Genomic DNA, 20133 nt, shown 5'->3' with positions numbered 1-20133 from the left:
TACTTAACATGCACTATCAGCTTGTCTAGAATAGCCGATAACTTATTGTATATTTACTTGTTGCGTTGCGTTTAACATGCCTGTAAAGCTGCAGAGAGGTAAGAATGTCATTGTTCTGGGTCCCGGTGTATTTGACAATTGAATATATTCTTGACTTTTGTCAGATCTTGCAAATGCACTGATGTCTGCGTCAGCACTAAGCAAAAAAACAAGAAATGAAATTAGGACAAAGATCAGCAAATCGCTTGTATTACATTTAAAAAAAAAAAAGGAGTCCAACTAGTTTCTGTTGTTTCACTGTGACGGAACATGTGATGTTTTGAATTATGGCTTGGCAGGTGACATCAGTAACTTCATGGATTATGGACAGAAAATAATTGTGTTTGCACCAAGTGTATTGACAAACAGTGAAAGAACGTATGTCTGAAGAAGTTAAGTACACAGTGTAAGCTTCGTTTTTGTAAAGGAGATGTACGGTGGCACAGTGACCCAGCGGGAGAGTTGCTGCCTGACAGCGACAGACACTCTCCTTTAGACTTTAGACTTACGTAGGGATACAGGGGTCGGCCGGTTCAACGCTAACATGCATCGCTGGGGGCTGCGCTCATCTGCAGCCTTCGTGTGTGGAGCAGACCAGCAAACAGCGCAGCATGTCATTTCCGACTGCTCTGTCCTCTGCCCCCCTGGTGGAGGGGTAGACCTCACGACCCTCGGCAACAGCACATTGAACCGGCTACAGCGCCTGGAGGGTGTTACATAACCTCTGCTGCCTCAACGCAAGAAGTCGAAGGGATACAACCATGGAAACAGACTCATCAGCCCACTGAGTCCGCGGCGACCAATGATTCCCGTACACTAACACTATCCTAAACACTGGAGAAAATTTACAATTTTACTGAAGCCAATTAACTTACAAATCAGTATGTCTTTGGAGTGTGGGAGCAAACTGGAGCATCCAGAGAAAACCAGCGCGGCCACAGGGAGAACGTACAAACTCCGTACAATACCCATAATCAGGATCAAACCCGTGTCTCTGGCACTGTAAGGTAGCAACTCTACCACTGCGCCACTCCTCTGTGAGACCTGGATTCGATCCTGACTACGGGTGCTGTCTATATGAAGTTTGTACGTTCTCCCTGTGATCGCATGGGTTTACGCGGTGCTCTGGTTTCCTCGGACATTCCAAAGACGTGTTAATTGGCTTCTGCAAATTATCCCGAGTGTGCAGGAACGAATTAGTGTTTGGGTGATCGGTGGTCGGTGCAGATTTGGTGGGCCGAAGGACCTGTTTCCACACTGTATCTCGAAACTAAATAAAAAGGGTCCCAAGCCGAAGTGTCACCTATCCATGTTCTCCAGATGCTGCCTGACCCGTTGAGTTACTCCAGCAGCTTGGAGATGCTGATTACTCTAGTATCTGCAGTCTATTGTGTCTCTGTGCCTTCAAGAGACCAATATGGCCAACATGCTATTAGCTTTCTTCACTGCCTGCTGTACCTGCATGCTTACTTTCTATGTCTTCAGCTGAACGTAGATAAAAAAGGCAACATGTTCGCAGTAGTCTTTACAGTCACGCAAAGCTAGTGAATATTCTTTGATTAAGTTGACTGCCTTTCTGAGACTGCGTGAAGTATAGATGGAGTCAATGGTGAGGAGTCTGGTCTGTGTGATGGACTGGGCTACATCCACAACTCTCTGCAATTTTAGTTTATAGATACAGCATGGAAACAGGCCCTTTGGCCCACCGAGACCGCACCGACCAGCGATCCCCTCACACTAACACTATCCTACAAACACTAGGGACAATTTACAATATTTTCCAAACCAATCAACATACAGACCTGTACGTCTTTTTGGAGTGTGGGAGGAAACCGGAGCGCCCGGAGAAAACCCACGCAGGTCACGGGGACAATGTACATGCTCCATACAGACAGCACCCATAGTCAGGATCGAACCCGGGTCTCTGGTGCTGTAAGGCAGCAACTCTACCGCTGCACCACCATTGCGGGCTTGGGCAGAGCTCCTAAACCATGCAATCCGACAGTGTGCTTTTGATGGAAGTCTAGAAGGGGTGACAGAGTGGCGCAGAAATCTCGATAAATCTCTCAATGTGGTGGCACAGTGATGAAGCGATAGAGACTTGGGTTCGATCCTGACCATGGGTGCTGTCTGAACGGAGTTTGTACGTTCTCCCGTACAAACGCATGGGTTTTTTCCAGGTGCTCTAGTTCCCCCCCCACACTCCAAAGATGTGCGGGTTTGTAGGTTAATTTAAGTTGGTAAAATTGTAAATTGTCCCTAGTGTGTAAAATAGTGCTAGTGTACGGGGTGATTGCTGGTTAGTGCAGACTCGGAGGGATGAAGTGTCTGTTTCTGCGATGTATCTCGAAAGTCTAAAGCCTAACGCTTGTATGGATCATCTGAAACATGCTGGATTTCTTCAGCCACCCGGGGAGGTAGAGGCGTTGGTGTGCCTTCTTGGCTCTCCTTTCAATGTGTTTGGTCCATGACAGATTGTTGGCAATATTAATTCCAAGAAGCTCTCAACCATTTCCACTTCAGCACCATCGACACTGATTGGGACATTAACTTCTTTACTTTCTGACACTGAGGGAGAGGTTGTTGGTCCTGGCACCGTGTAACTAAGTTCTCTATCTCCTTCCTGTACTCTGTCTTGTCACATGGAGTAGTGGAGATAATAAGTTAATATGTTATAGGAGCAGAATTAGGTCATTCTGCCCATCAAGTCTACTCTGCCATTCATTCATAGCTAATCTAGATTTCCCTCTCAGGCCCATTATCTTGCTTTCTCCCTATAACCCTGACTAATCAAGAAACTATCACCTTAAAAATATCCATTGACTTGGCCTCCACAGTCTTCTGTGGCAATGAATTCCATAGATTCAACACCCGCTGACTAAATAAATTCCTCCTCACTTCCTTTCCAAAGGTAAGTCCTTTTATTCTGAGGCTATGGCCTCTGTTCCTAGACTCTCCCACTCATGGAAACCCTCTCTACATTCACTCTATCCAGGATAATGTCAGCAACACAAGTACTATCTTGAAGACCAGAGGAACTCAGTAAATATGTCGAGACGCAAGAAACTGCAGATGCTGGTTGACAAAAAAAAGACACAAAGTGCTGGAGTAACTCAGCTTTTATTGAGATGTGTCAAAAGTGAGGTTGTTGAGGGTGAGGACAAGTTCCGCCAGGCAGAGGAGAGTTTTGGCAGAGCAAAACTGATGTGGTCTCTGTTCAAAGAAGAACCAGGAGATCTTGAGACCTTCCTGGTGGGCGATGGGTGTGTGGAGGGACTGAATGTCTAAGTTATAGGTGAGGCAATGGAGGCCTAGGAATTGAAAGTTATCGAAGAGGAGTTAAAAGTAAAGTTGTTGTGGGTGAGGATAACTTTAGTTTAGTTTAGTTTAGTTTAGTTTAGAGTTGCAGCGCGGAAATAGGCCCTTCTGCCCACCAGGTCCGCATCGACCATTAATCACCCAGTTCTATCCTACATACTAGGAACAATTTACAGGAGCTAATTAACCTACAAACCTGCACGTCTTTGGAATGTGGGAAGAAACTAGAGCACCTTTCTAGACATTGCTGCACTTTCCCTCTTTTGGAAAGAGATCTTGAGATATATTTTATGTCAAACCTATTGACAAATTTACTTAAAAACATACACGGTCTTTTTGTTTCAGTGAATTTGTCAATAGGTTAGATACAGAATAGATCTCTTTCCAAAAGAGATCAAGATCTCTTTCCAAAAGAGGAAATGTGCAGCAATGTCTAGAAAGGTACGAAGTCTGATACATTTGCACAAACACTGGGTCATAAGAGAGCAAAATAAATTGTTTGCACATATTTTACTGGATCTCCAGGCACTTTTGTGTCAAAATAGCAAAATGACCAGCGTATCTCTGGAGGCTGTTGAGCGTGATCCCACCACACCCAAAACGCTACACAATATCCAACTGCCTCAAGCATCTGTGTTACTTGGAACCAGGCCCAATGTGAGCAATGTGAGCTGTCAGGTTCCGACAGACACTCCAGAGAAAATAACCTCTGAGAAAACAATTCTCACAACACTAAAGTTAATTTTGTGTTTTATCTTCACATAGGACATGAAATTTGCATAGTTCTCGGAAAGCTAAAATCCTTTTTATGTGGAGTCAAGAGTGTTTTATTGTCATGTCCCAGATAGAACAATGAAAATCTTACTTGATGCAGCACAACAGAATATGTAAACATAGTACACTGTAAACAATATAATAAACGAGAGAGAAAAAAAGGTTCAGTGTGTATATATACACATACTCACAAATACACATATATATAGATCATATATATGTGTACACACACACGCACACATATGTACACAAAAAAAAAATAGTGCAATATTAACAATAATAGTCTATGTAGTTCAGAGCTTATATGAAGTTGTAGTGTTTAATAACCTTGTGGCTGTGGGGAAGAAGCTGTTCCCGAAACTGGACATTACAGTTTTCAGGCTCCTGTTCCTTCTTCCAAATGGCAGGGGTGAAATGAGTGTGTGGCCAGGATGGTGTGGGTTTCTGATTATGCTGGCTGCCTTTTTGAGGCAGTGACTCCGGTAAATCCCTTAGATGGTGGGGAGGTCAGAGCCAGTGATGGAATGGGCAGTGGTCACAACTTTTTGCAGTCTTTTTCATTCCTGGACATTCAAGTTGCCGAACCAAGCCGTGATGCAACCAGTCAGTATGCTCTCTACTGTACACCTGTAGAAGGTCAAGAGATTCCTCTCTGACATACCAATATGCACGCCCAGGAATTGGAAGTTTTTGACTCTCTCCACCATCCTGATAAGAACAGGATTGTGGGTCCTCATCCTTCCTCTTCCAAAGTCTACAATCAGTTCATTGGTTTTACTGATATTGAGAGCCAGGTTGTTGTGCGCTGTATATCTTAACTAAACTAAACTAAACTAAACTAAACTAAACTAAACTAAACTAAACTAAACTAAACTAAACTAAACTAAACTAAACTAAACTAAACTAAACTAAACTAAACTAAACTAAACTAAACTAAACTAAACTAAACTAAACTAAACTAAACTAAACTAAACTAAACTAAACTAAACTAAACTAAACTAAACTAAACTAAACTAAACTAAACTAAACTAAACTAAACTAAACTAAACTAAACTAAACTAGTCCACCTGCCTGGAGAGTAAGTGAGGGAAGTGTCAGCTTTCCATGAAAGCATAGACATTACTGATCCTGGATGTACACAGGATACTTGTTATGAACCAGTATGGAGGGACTTGCTAGACATAACATCATCGTTCTTGTAATCCATGAGCTTGCACAGAAATAGTCCATCATAAAACTGATCCACCATTTCCCAGCTGAATTAAAATAACATCTCCTCAGTAGCACGGGGACACATAATCCTACTTCAGAAACCCTTAAGGAGAGACACAGGTCATTCTAACCCTACAATCTTGCCACATACAGTCTCCTGAAAATGCAAGCCAGCAGTACTGAGGTGTAAATAAAGTTAAAGCAAATAGCAGATGCTGGAGATTTGAAATAAAAATAAATGATCTGGCAGCATCTTAGTTTAGTTTAGAGATACAGCATGGAAACAGGCCCTTTGACCCACCGTCCACGCTGACCATCGATCACCTGTTCACACTAGTTCTACGTTATCCCACTTTCTCATCCACTTCCGACACACTAGAAGAAATTTTATGGAGGAAAATTAAGCTACAAACCCGCACGTCTTTCCAATGTGAGAGGAAACCGGAGCACCTGGAGGAAACCCACATGGTCCCAGTGTGATTGTGCAAACTCCACACACTGACAGCACCTGAGGCCAGGATTGAACCTGGGTCTCTGGCACTGTGAGGCAGCAGCTCTACCCACTGAACCCCACTGTGGAGAGTGAAGTAAACTTAAGGGCCTGTCCCACGAGCATGCGGCGGGCGCGGAGGTCGAGTGATCCCGTACGAGTTGTCGTGAAGTTCGAGCGAAGTTCGCGCTAGGCGTACGTCATCAAGACACTGCGTACGGCATCAAGACGCTGTGTATGGCGTCGAGACGCTGCGTACGCCCGTCGAGGCGGTGCGTACGGCCTCAATGCGGTTGCGGGCCGATAGGCCGCTGCGGCGCGGAATTTTTGGACAGTGTCAGTTTTTCGGAGCCCCGCGCGATGTCGGGACCAGCTCCGCACAACTCCATACGGCTCCGGCGATCGAAGTGGGACCGGCCCCGCGAGGCCGTACGCCTCAAGCCGTTAGGTCATGCTTGCCGCATGCAGTCGCATGCTCGTGGGACGGGCCCTTTAATGACACAGCTATGACAATGCTTTATTTGTGAAATCCTGGCAACTCTAAAACATTACTAAAAGATTTCTAAAGTTTTAAAAATAAAAGTTATTAATTAAATTATGCAGTCAGGCCCTTACGCAGCTTAAAGGACACTGATCCATCATAGACACCAACAACTAGGAACAATATGCATCCCAGCAACCATCTCACACCTTTTGCATTTTCATTCTGGCCATTGGCCAACAATCTACCTATCCAAAACTCTCCTCACCCGTGTCCACCTACCACTCGTCAGGCTTCAACCTGCCCCTCCTCTCTTCCAGCTTTCTCCCAACCCGAAACATCACCTATTTATGTTCCCCAAAGGCGCTGCCTGATCCGCTGACGTACTCCAGCACGTTATGTCTTTCTTTGTAAAGCAGCATCTGCAGTTCCTTGTGGCCACATGAAACTGGATGACACCAGTCTCAGTGATCAGATGATGTACATAAAGTGATCTTAAGTGGGCCTGTGTCTAGATACTACCTAGCAACAATCTACAGACTCCAGGCGAGGGGAAATGTAGATAAAAGGTAGAGTATAAAAAGCCACATATGCTTTGTATCTCTGAGCATGTGCCCTGGGAGAGGAGAGTAACTTTAGATATTAGCGATACAGAGTAGAAACAGGCCCTTCACCCCACTGAGTCTGCGCTGACCAGCATTTACCCCATACACTGGCGCTATCCCACACACTAGGGACAATTTACAATTTTACTGAAGCCAATTAACCTACAAGCCTGTACGTCTTTGGAGTGTGGGAGGAAACTGTAGCATCTGGAGAAAACCCACGTGGTCGCAGGGAGAACGTACAAACTCCGCACAGACAGCACCCGGTCAGGATCAAACCTTGGTCTCTGGCACTATAAGGCAGCAATTCTACCGCTGTGCCACTGTGCTGCCCCTCCTCGAGAGGGGAAATTTGGATAAAGTGGGCCTGTGCCTAGATACTACCTAGCAACAGTCTACAGACTCCAGGCGAGGGGAAATGTAGATAAAAGGTAGAGTATAAAAAGCCAACTCATGCTTTGCATCACTGCGCATCTGCGCTACAATCGGAGAGCATCTGTTCGAGGACATGTGTCTCCCAAGTTGGCCAATGTGCAATAACGAGAGTTTATTTTGAAAGTAAACCCCAGGCTCCAATTGAATTTTTCCCGTCTACATCAGGTCTAATGGCTGTAAATGTCAGGGGGGATTGTTTACCACAGCTCAGGAGCTGAGGGATCAATCCTCAACAGCAACCAACAGCTGCTACCAGTTGAACTAATCCTGGCTACACCCAGTGGAACAGAAATAGCCACAAAACCTCATATAATAGAACCAGACAATCTTGTTGTCCATTTTTGATGGAACAAATCGCAAAAGTCCATAATAATTAAGAACTGAATCAACTTCAGAGATTGCCAAGTGTTTCGATGTTGTGTGATTTGATTGGAGACATGACCTAGATGGTGAATAGATAGAGGCATAGTCATACAGCATGGAAACAGGCCCTTTGGCCTAACTTGTCCATGCCGACCAAGACACGCCATCCACGCTTGTCGCACCTGTCCATGTTTGGCCCATATCCCACTAAACATTCCCTACCCATGTGCCTGTCCAAATGTATTTTAAATGGAACACCCAGAAAAAAACAGAGAGGCTGGAGGAAACCCACACAGGCATGGAAAGATCATGCAAACTCCACACAGAAGGCTGGATTGAACCCGGTGCTATGAGGCAGCAGCTCTACCAGCTGCTCCACTGTGCCACCCCTAATTATTAACCCTCAGCCAACATAAACAGTAACCAGTGGACACAAAGAACTGCAGATGCTGGAATCTTGGGGAAAAATACAAAGTGCTGGAGGAACTCAGCTGGTCAGGCAGCATTGGTGGAGGGAATGGATAGGCGACATTTTGGGCTGGGATCCTTGGACAGACAGGCTGCGTTTCAGGATGGATCTCTTCTTCATGTGACCTTTCAGTCTAACGAAGGGTCTCAACCCGAAACATCGCCTGTTCATTCCCTCTACAGATGCTGCCTGACCCATTGAGTTCATGCACTCTGTGTTTTACTTGTTGTAAGTAGATTACCTAGTCACTAGTGTTTGCGATGCTAAAACGGCTCACTCTTTTGATACGTTAGAGCATTGATTGAACTTCAAAAACACCACATTGTCTGAAGTTTCTTATTAATTTCATTTACCAGCCCTCTGTAATATTTCTCTGCTTGTACATCTTGCAACAATCCTTTAATGTTAGAGTTCTGTTCAACACCAAATGTCAAGGAAATTAAACAGTTTGCATCTGTGCACTGATAAACCTAATCTCCTCGAGTCATGAACCATTACATTTTTGCTTTGAACCTGAAACTTAGTGAGATAAAGTAACACAGCATTGAAACAGGTCCTTCGGCCCAACTTGCCCATGCCGACCAAAATACCCATTGATGTTTAAGAAAGAACTGCAGATGCTGGAAAAATCGAAGGTAGACAAAAATGCTGGAGAAACTCAGCGGGTGAGGCAGCATCTATGGAGAGAAAGAATAGGCAACGTTTCGGGTCGAGACCCTTCTTCAGACTGATATCGGGGGGGGGGGGGGGGGGCGCGGGAAAAAGAAAGGAAGATGTGGAGCCAGAAAGCTTGTGGGAGAGCTGAGAAGGGGGAGGGGAAGAAGGGAGAAAGCAAGGACTATCTGAAATTGGAGAAGTCAATGTTCATACCGCCAGGGTGTAACCTACCCAAGCGAAATATGAGGTGCTGTTCCTCCAATTTGCAGTGGGCCTCACTCTGGCAATGGAGGAGGCCCAGGACAGAAAGGTTGGATTTGGAATGGGAGAGGGAGTTGAAGTGTTGAGCCACCGGGAGATCAGGTTGGTTAGTGCGAACTGAGCGGAAGATACCCATTGAAGCTGATCTCATTTGCTTGTTCCTCCATGTTCCTCCAAACCTTTCCTCTCAATATATCTGCCCAAATGTCTGTTAAATGATACCTCAACCACTTCCTCTGGCAGCTTGTTCCAACATACCCATCGCCCACTGTGTGAAAAAAAAGATTTTACAATTTGATAAAGAGTTGTCCAAATTTGGAACTCTCTGTCACAAAAAGCACTTGTTACTTCAACAGTTAATCTTAAGCCTCTACTTACAAAGAAGATTGAGGAAATTTGACTGAATACTCTATCTAACCTCTCCATGTACACAATTAAGAACATACTGACTGGTTTGAGTATCTAGTCCGCTCCACCATCGAATCATGGCTGATCTACTTTTCCCTCTGAACCCCATTCCCTTTCCTTCTTCCATAACCTTTGTCACCTTTACTGACCTGTCCATCGCCGCTTTAAAAACACCAAATAACTTGCCATTGAATTCCACAGATTCACCACCCTTGGACTAAAGAAATTCCTCCTCATCTTCTTACTAAAGGTCCGTCCTTTTATTCTGAGGCTGTGCCCTCTGGTCCTAGACTCTGCCACTCGTGGAAACATCCTCTCCGCATTCACTCTATCCAAGCCTTTCACTAGTCAGTAAGTTTCAATGAGGGCCCCCTCTTCATCCTCCTGAACTCTAGTGAGCACAGGCCCAGTGCCGTCAAACGGTCATCATTCATTAACCAAATCAGATGTTGGAGGGCTGGAGGGAGGTAGATGGATGCTGGAGGGTTGGAGGGTTAGTGAGGTCACCGTAATGTTGTGGGGTGGGGGAAAGTTGCAGGGTTGGTGGAGGACGATGGAGGCTACTTTGCCAGCTCCCTTGTCAGCCTGCCGTAGGAGTCAGATTCAGCTAACAGACAATCAGCGCCTGTATTGTAGTTGACGTTCTATTTTCAGAATCAAGCTCCACTTCTGGAGGGGGGCCAAGCACACATCATTTGTTTACGAAAAACCTGCAGAGAACTTGAAAATGTGTTCCGTTTCCATGCCGACCGGGTTGCTATTCCCTTGTGCTGGGATGTAGGTACAATTAGATTATTTTCAGCTTGCCACTTTTATGAATCAACCCATGCATGACAATTATACTGGCTTTTACATCGACAATACTGCCTCTCTGTATCCAGATGATTTGACCCAGATTGATACAATCCATAACTCTGCTGTTACTGCAAAGGTTTGCCATTACATAAACCGAGCGGATGATGCTCAGGTAGTTTAGTTTAGTTTCGAGATACAGCATGGAAACAGGCCCTTTGTTTTTGCATGCTATCCCATCCAGGTTACACTCTATGTAGATACCATCGAGCCAAACACAAGTACAAATGGTAGAGCAAAGGCGAAGATACAGACTGCAGAATATAGTTCTCAGCATTGCAGCTGACCCAAAGATGAAATCCAATGTCCGAAATTGGGTAGAGGGGAATCAAACAATACCCTGGCTATAGTAACTATCGGTGCAGCACAGTGGCGCAGTGGTAGAGTTGCTGCCGTACAGCGCCAGAGACCCAGGTTTGATCCTGACTACGGGTTCTGCTTGTACAGAGTTTGTACATTTTCCCTGTGACCGCTTGAGTTTTCTTCGGGTGCTCCGGTTTCCTCCCACATTCTAAAGTAGTGCGGGTTTGTAGGTTAATTGGCTTTGGTAAACGTCATAAATTGTCCCTAGTGTGTAAGAGGACAGTGCCAGTGTACAAGGTGATTGCTGATCGTTGCGGATTTGGTGGGCCATAGGGCCTGTTTCCTATATTTCTAAAGTCTAAAGGGTAAAGTACAGCTTGAAGTAGGACCGTTCAGAAGCCTGATAACAGAGGGGAAGATGCTGTTGCCGCGTGTGGTGGTGTGCGCTTTCAAGCTTCTGTACCTACTCTCCGATGGAAGCAGGGAGAAGAAGGAATGATCGGGATGGGAAAAGTCTTTGATTATGATAGCTGCTTTTCCGAGGCAGTGTGAAATGTAGATGGAGTCATAGGTGGGGAGTCTGGTCAATGAGATGGACTGGGCTGCATGCACCACTCTCTATATAGAATAGAAATATATGCAGGCATAATTATCGATTATTAACTGAGAACTGAGATGCCGCCAATTACTTTTTCAACCCTTGACAGGCAGCTGTAATCAGTATTGTTAATACATCAGAATTCGTATATTAATTAAACTTTTAGTTTTGCTTTGGGCAAGTTGAGACAGCGGAGGATATGCACAGATATCGACACAAAGTGCTGGAGTAACTCAGCGGGTCAGGCAGAATCTCTGGTGAAAAAGGATGGGTGACGTTTTGGGTCGGGACCCTTCTGCAGGATATGAGCAGATTCAGTTGACAATGGCGGCTACAAGAACTCCTTGCGTGATCTTTTAAAGTTTGTTTCCAATAAATCCCGAGGCGGTAAGTATATAATTGTACGCAAAGGAACACACCCACTAATCCCACATTACGTGCCTGCAGCTGCCTAGATCTCAAGTTTTGCAAGTCCCTCCTAAGCCTATCTGTCCCTGTCAACCGCCCTCTCTTTCTTTAAGGTGCTCCTTTACGCTTGTTGCTTCAGTCAAGAGGTTTGGTGACTTGCCAAGTAAAGTTTCCCTGGTGCCAAACCTCCATTTGAAAATATACTAGAGAAGGGCCTGGGAACGATTTTCCACAATGAACGAAATCCTTGTGACGCAGGTCCAACCATCTTCTACTGCTTCATCTCAGACGTTGCTTCTTAATTTAAAAAGAGGGGGTTTGCTATGGATTGCACGTTGTCCTTTTCCATTCACAGTGCGTCAGGGTATTGGATGGATAACTCATCAAGTGGATTTTGTGCCACGAAAGTGCCAAACAATCATTGTCTAGTCTAACCACTTGGCCTTGATATTTTTGGTACATAGAACTCCAGTATTAACATCCCAAACATTAACATTGAGTGGATACTCAATCTCAACCATCTGCAAAAGCGTGGTGGCTGTAACAGTAGGTTGGAGTCTATGGATCCTACACTGATTGAATCACCTCTTGGCATGTAAAAGCCGGTCATAGAGTTTTGAAATCATAGAGTCATACAGCGTGAAATCAATGGTTCTATGGTGCTTTTAATGTCACTTGTGCAAAGTGCAAACAGTCCAGTGAAGTATTGCCATGCCTAAGCCATCCCTATCCCCATCCTCGATACATGCCATCCCTGATTAGCAAATTGTACAGAAATAGTCTAATGATCCCGAATCCAAGAGGCGTCATGTTTTGGCACCATTTTCAAATTCCAATCTGCACTCTAGTTGTTAAGAGCAGTGCCCATTCCAGGCAAGGCCCAGGCTGCTGTGGGCCTCCAGTCATCACCTTCCTTGGATGTCTGTATTGACCTGTAAACCGACCTCCCACTCCTTGCCCATCCACCTTTGCTCCCCGGGGGAGCCTCCTGCAGCCAACCTCGAGGTCACGGTAGACCAGATCATGGTCCCTCTCCTTCCGGCCATGATCCTCGCCTGTCACGTCCATCTTCTTCGCCATCACCAGCTTCATCCAGTGATGTCGACGACCAACAGGTGCATGGATAGGACAGGTTTAGAGGGATATGGGCCAAACGCAGGTAGGTGGGAATAATGTGGGACATGTTGGTTAGTGTGGGTGAGTTGGGCAGAAGGGCCTGTTTCCACATGGTATGACTCTATGACTATCTATAAACAGAAGATGATGAAAGCCTTCAGCAAGTGAGGCGTCCTCTGTGGATATAGTGTCAATATTTCAGGTCGAAGATGGGTTTTCATTTCAGCACTGTTTGTGTTTCACCCTTCCAGTATCTGCAGTTCCCTTGAGTTAAAAACAAAATATTTTTATGCCAGGATTTACGTCATGAAAACTTCAGGAATTGTTGCAACAAGCCTACACTCACCTCCCATTGGGCATTCATTAGGTGTGTCAAACAGCAATTAATCTTAACCACTCCCTTGGCGCTGAAGGTAGAATATGGAACAGTACCTCGAACTTCACTGGATAACGTCACCTAACACCAAAACAGGAACGAGCTGTAAGCCTTTCTGTTTGATTTATCACTTCATTGAACCATGTATTTATCTGATTTTTCAATCACACCCTAATTTCGATTTGCGGATAAAATAGCCATGTTTAATTGGTATTTATATGATAATTCAGATAGATTGGTATCAAGGTTGGCACAGGCATGGATATCAGAGGATATTTTTAAGGCAGAGATAGACAAGTTCTTGATTAGAACAGGTATCAAGTGTTATGGGAAGAAGGCAGGAAAATGGGATTAGATGGCAGAGATCAGCCATGATTGAATGGCTGAGTAGACTCGATGGGCTGAATGGCCTTGTTCTACTCATATAACTTATGTGAACTTGTGTGTAAGGTATGGTGAAGGGTTGCTCGAGTGGTGTCTGTTCTATCTTCTATGTTTAGGTTTAGGTTTAGGTTTATTACTGCCTCATGTAACAAAGTTCAGTGAAAAGCTTTGTTTTGCATGCTTATCCAATAAATTAAATACATTGATACATAAATACATTCAAGTCAAACTCAAAGCACAATAGGTAGATCAAAGGGGGAGGTACAGAGTGTAGAATATAGCATTGTTTCGGGTCAGGATCCTTCTTCAGACTCAAGCCTGAAGAACTGGTCTAATGAGTCTGAGGAGGTATGCCAACCCGAAACGTCACCTGTCCATTAACTCCACAGGTGCTGACTGACCTACTGAGCAGCATAGTTCTCAGCATTTTAGCGCATTAGATCCAGGGGCAATGTTCTACCATCCCTGGACCCACAGCTCTTCAAGGAGGCCCTTCAGCCCTTCATGATTTTATTTGCTCTTTGAAATAGCTCTCCGATTGTTCCCCTTTCTTCATATTCCCCATTCAATCATACACCTTTCCAAATATTTATCCAACGCCCTTTTTATTGTTGTTACAAGTTCTGGTATCACCATCCTTTAGTTAAGTTTAGTTTAGTTTAGAGATAGATTAGTTTAGCGTGGAAACAGGCCTTTCGGTCCACCATGTCTGCGCCACCCAACAAAAACCCATACACTAGTTCTATCCTAAAAACTAAAATTAAAACAAAGAAATCGAAAACCTAAAAATTATCTAATCCAGCACCACTTTCCATTTGGTACATGGAAAGAATAGGTTTAGAAGGATATGTGCCTTTATCGACTTATTACAAGCTTATGGTGCAACGCAAACTTAGAAATTAACTGTTTCAGAACCGGATGAGGGTTGGGTAAAGATACGAAGTAGGTATATCCCTTTCAACTCGCTTTTTTTTTTTTCTCTCTTTTATCTTCTTTCTTTTCTTTTTCTTCTTATTTCACCTCACCTTTTTGTTTTCTCCTTCGGGCTATACAGCCCCATGGGATCTTTCTTTTCCATTTCCTCTCGAACTAACACTATCACTACTTTATATAATACTCTCTTTCTCTCTATTTCTGGCTTTTCTTACTCTTTTTCTTTACTATTAAATTAAAAATAAGAAGGTGTACACGAAATGTAATATGTTATTCATGTCTTAGATTATTGTACATTACTTCTAATAAAAAATATATAAAAAAAAGGATATGTGCCAAACTCAGACAGGTGGGGCTAGTGTAGATGGTCATTTTGGCCAATGTGGGCAAGTTGGTTGAAGGGCCTGTTTCCACGCTGTATGACTCTATGACTTCAGGATTCAAATACTCAACCAAATAATTTCAGTATCTGCCAGTGTTATCAATTTGGGCAGTGAGCTCCCTGCCCCCACCATCTTCTGCAGGAAAATAGACTCTCCCCCAGTCTTTTAATCCCTCTATCAATTATATTATAACTATGAAATAAAACAGGTCTTTCATGTCAAGGTCCCTCAAAATTTTACTTTGAGGGATGTCAGTAGAGGACAGATATTACACCTCCCTCTCACATTCTACGATATCCTTATTTAAACATGTCAGCAAGGAATTAGCCCAAAGACTTCTGCATGCAATCTGTTCTGTGCCATACGGAGCGATACAGGCCAAATAGGCCACAATCTGCCCTCTTTTAATTCACAAAATCCTCATAAACTGCTTTGTTTCTGGTGAGCAAATCACATTCCTATTTAATTATAAGAGATCATTGGATTTTTAGCTTGGGGGGGAGGAGGAGGTGCTTATTGTTCCAGAGTGACTCATCAATTGCGGAGGCACAGTGGCGCAGCGATAGAGTTGCTGCCTCACAGCGCCAGAGACCCCGGTTCGATCCTGCCCCCGGATGCTGTCTGTACAGAGTTTGTACTTTCCCCCTTTGACCGTGTGAATTTCCTCCGGGTGCTCTGGTTTCCTCCCACATTCTAAAGACGTACAGGTTTGTAAGTTAATTGGCATCTGTAAATTATAAATTGTCCCTTGTACTGTATGTGGGATAGTGTACATGTACGGGGTGATCGCTGGTCGGCACAGACTCGGTGGTCCTAAAGGCCTGTTTCCACGCTGTATCTCTAATGTCTAAAGTGAATTGTTTCCTTTATCAATAGTGAGAACCCTTCATGAATCCACTCATTGAAGTTTGTCAACCTGAAATAAGCTGAGGCTTTAAGCTTTAGAGGACTCTAATAAGGCTGCATTTGGAAAATTATATGCAGTTCTGGTTGCCCCATTACAGGAAGGATGTGGACAATTTGCGGCAGGCAATGATGGTCCAGTTTTATACAGCCATCATAGAGTCTCTCACCTTCTCCATCATGGTCTGGTTGGGCTCAGCCACCAAGCATGACATCCGGAGGCTGCAGCGCATCATTCGATCAGCAGAGAAGGTTGTTGGCTGCAACCTTCCCCCCATCGACGAACTGTACACTGCAAGGGCCAAGAAGAGAGCAGGTAAGATCATCTCTGACCCCTCTCACCCTGGCCACAAACTCTTTGAAGCACTTCGCTTTGGGAGGTGACTCTGGACTGTCAAAGCCACCACAGCCAGACATAAAAACAACTTTTTTCCACAAGCAGTAGCTCTACTCAATAGCCTAAAGTCTGTAGCCTAGCCTCCTTTTGCTCTGGTATTTTATTTCATTCTTCACGTTGAAATTATGTTTCATTTGTAATTGTCTACTGTATATCGTGTTGTTACTTGTGAGCAAAGTACCAAGGTAAATTCCTTGTATGTGTACATATTTGGCTAATAACATTTATTAAATTGATACAATTCAATTCAATTGGTGGTTCATTTTGATGCCGTTTCCTGAGCTTCCTGTGTGCTAAGCAGTGTTGTTTTCTGCACCACATTTCAAAAGCACTCATTTTTGTCGTAAATCATGTCGTGGTTTCGAACAGTACTACAATAACAAATCTTCCTTTCAACTCTGCACGCAAGATCATGCCTGCAAAATAACATTCACATTTGGTATTAATCTTATATCTTATTATTGTCACGTGTACAGTGAAAAACTTCATTTTGCGTCTTTCCATGTAAATTGTACTATACATGAGTGCGTAGTAAAGAACTGCAGATGCTGGTTTAAATTGTAGGTAGACACAAAATGCTGGAGTAACTCATTGGTACAGGCAGCATCTCTGGAGAGAAGGAATGGGTGACATTTCGGATCGAGACCCTTCTTCAGACTGATTCACCCATTCCTTCTCTCCAGAGATGCTGCCTGTCCTGCTTAGTTACTCCAGTATTTTGTGTCTACCTATACATGAGTGCATCAGGTAATCCTAAAGAGAAAATAAACAGAGTGTCGGATATAGGATAAAGAAGGTTTTTTCTTGTTGGCTGCCAATGACTAGCGGAGTTCCACAAGGGTCAGTGCTGGGGCCGCTACTCATCATGTTGTGTATTAATGATTTGGACGAGGGGATTGAAGTCTTTGTGGCCAGGTTTACGGATGATACGAAAATAGATGGAAGGGCAGACAGTGTAAAGAAAGCAGGGACTTTGCTGAAGGACTTGGACTGGTTGGGAGAGTGGGCAGAGAAGTGGCAGATGGAATATAGTGCTGAAAGGTGTGGAGTCATGCATTTTGGTAGTAGGAGTAAAGGCGTAGACTATTTTCTAAATGGGGAAAGAATCCAGAAATCGGAGGTGCAAAGGGACTTGGGTGTACTGGTGCAGGATTAACAAAAGGTTAATCTGCAAGTCGAATCAGTAGTAAAGAATGCAAACTCACTGCTAGCATTTATTTCAAGAAAGCTTGTATACAAAAACAGGGATGTTATGCTGAGGCTCTATAAGGCGCTGGTAAGGCCACATTTGGAATATTGTGAGCAATTTTGGGCACCATATCTGAGGAAGGATGTGCTGGCTCTGGAGAGGGTCCAGAGGAATTTTACAAGAATGATCCCAGGAATGAGTAGGTTAACATATGATGAGTGTTTGTCGGCACTGGGCCTGTACTCGCTGGAGTTTAGAAGAATGAGGGGGGACCTCCTTGAAACATACAGAATAGTGAAAGGCTTGGATAGAGTGGATGTGGAGAGGATGTTTCCACTTGTGGGAGAGTCTAGGATTAGAGGTCATAGCCTCAGAATTAAAGGATGTTCTTTTAGGAAGGATATGAGGAGAAATTTCTTTAGTCAGAGGATGGTGAATCTGTGGAATTCCTTGCCACAGAAGGTTGTGGTGGCCAAGTCAGTGGATATTTTTAAGGCAGAGATAGATAGATTCTTGATTAGTACAGGTGTCAGAAGTTATGGGGAGAAGGCAGATGGGGTTAGGAGGGAGAGATAGATCAGCCATGATAGAATGGTGGTGGACTTGATGGGCAGAGTAACCTTATACTACTCCTATCACTTATGACCTTATAGTGTTATAGCTACTGAGAAAGTGCAGATTTTAAAAAGTGCAAGGGGTAGATTTTGAAGACAGGGGAATTCATCTCTAGTGTATGAGAGATCCATTCAAAGGTCTGAGTTTAGTTTAGAGATACAGCATGGAAACAGGCCCGTTGGTCCTTGACATTGTTGGTACTTTCCTGAGGCAGCGTGAAGTGTAGATGGAGTTGATGGAGGGGGGTGGGGTGGGAGGTTGGCTACGTGATGGACTGGGCTACATCCATTTCTTGTGGTCTTGGTCAGAGCAGTTGCCAGACCAGGGAATTGATTACAGAAGAGCATATTTAAGTGTGTAAGGGCGAAGAAAATGAAAGGGGTTACATCTACAGTTAACATGATGGAGGACGGATTGAACCATTAACACCAACATAGAAATAACTGGTTCTAAACTGTAAATTGTTGGTAACTCCAGTCAGTAACTCTATTGGTTTGTTTACAATCTCTATGGAAGAGATTAATTAGACTAGCAGAAATTCTGCACCTAGGGTTGGTTTAGTTTAGTTTAGTTTAGAAATACAGCATGGAACCAGGCCCATCAGTCCACCAAGTTCATGCTGATCATTGATTCTTGGTGGAAACCCAAGAATGACACTAGTTCTCTGTTATCCCATTTTCTCATCCACTCCTTACGCACTAGGGGTAATTCACAGAGGGTCAATATACCTAAAAACCTGCACATCTTTGGGATGTGGGAAGAAACCGGAGCACCCGGGGGAGACCCATGTGATCACAGAGAGAATGTGCACACAGTCCACACAGACAACACCCAAGGTGAGGATCAATCCCGGGTCTTTGGAGCTGTGAGGCAGCAGGTCTACCCGCTGCACCACTGTGCCGCACTGAGCACGGATAATAAGGATTTTCATTTCCATTGGAATTTTTTTGCAAATGAGACATTGTTGGTGCTGGAACCGCGGAGTCTGTTCTCCTTCATTTTATATTTGTGTCAGCTTTCATTTTTATTTGTCATAGATAATAATGTGATCCATAATCCACAATGCACAAACATATCTAGTCAGGCTTTATTTACTATGTAAGCAGATAATTTAACAGGGGCTGTTGGACTGAGTAAGTAAATAACAAAGTGAAATCTGTGACTGGAGGATGAGAAACATGTTTCAATTTGAGAAGAACTCAAGTATCAGTGAGTTTTTTCCCACCTTGCAAACCTTTGTGATCCAAACTTTCCTCCAATTCTTGCATCATTTACATCCTGGTTTTCTATCGCTCTTTTCCTGGCATCCGTGACTGGTGGGTATATAGAAAGAACTGCCAGAGGAGATACCCGAGACATGTTCAAAAACAGCATTTAAAATAACTTTGGATAGATACATTGATATGAAACGTTCAGAGGGATATGGGGCAAACACAGGTCAATGGGACTAGCTAAGATGGGCCATCTTGGTTGGCATGGACGAGTTGGGCTGAAGGGCCTGTTTCCGTGCAGTCTGACTTTTTGACTTTATGTTCAACTTGGGTTTTTATGGAGCTGGTGACATTGGCAGAAGTTATCTTTATGATCCAAGAGTGCTGAGGGATAAGCTAACAATTTCTTCCTGCAAAATGAGCAATTCCTGCTTCAGATAATAAAGACTTGACGTGCCATCTTCAAGCCCTGTTGACGATGGCAATAAGACCAAACAATGCAATGGGAATGGTGAGGCAACAGGCTCACTGAAATTTTGTAGCCTCGAGACAGAAGGTATTTCATAAGACCTGTGAGTCACAGTTTCGATGTGGAACAATTAACATTTCTTCTTGTTCAAAAGGGAACTGCAGATGCTGGAATATCGAAGGTACACAAAATTGCTGGGGAAACTCAGGGGTGCAGCAGCATCTATGGAGCGAAGGAAATAGGCGACGTTTCGGGCCGAAACCCTTCTTCAGACTGATGGGGGGTAGGGGGGGGGGGGGGGGGAAGAAAGAAGGAAAAGGTGAGGAGGAGGAGGAGCCCGAGGGCGGGCGGATGGGAGGGTGGGAGGAGACAGCTAGAGGGTTAAGGAAGGGGAGGAGACAGCAAGGGCTAGCCAAATTGGGAGAATTCAATGTTAATGCCATAAGGACGCAAGGTCCCCAGATGGAATATGAGGTGCTGTTCC

General features: G+C 44.1%; 1 long non-coding RNA gene across 1 annotated transcript; it reads right to left on the bottom strand.

Moving 5' to 3' along the window:
* Positions 1–5645: 5645 nt before the first annotated feature.
* LOC116983313 lies at positions 5646–18758 on the bottom strand. The gene is made up of 3 exons (XR_004414667.1): positions 18627–18758; positions 13687–13689; positions 5646–5676 (listed from the first exon to the last, which is right to left on the bottom strand). It is a non-coding gene; the product is annotated as an uncharacterized LOC116983313 (long non-coding RNA).
* Between the last annotated feature and the right edge of the window lie 1375 nt (positions 18759–20133).

The sequence above is a fragment of the Amblyraja radiata genome, chromosome 18 (genome assembly GCF_010909765.2).
Source record: "Amblyraja radiata isolate CabotCenter1 chromosome 18, sAmbRad1.1.pri, whole genome shotgun sequence".
Lineage (NCBI taxonomy): Eukaryota > Metazoa > Chordata > Chondrichthyes > Rajiformes > Rajidae > Amblyraja > Amblyraja radiata.
The sequence above is the reverse complement of the archived record's forward strand: the minus strand, read 5'-3'. Positions and strand labels throughout refer to the sequence as shown.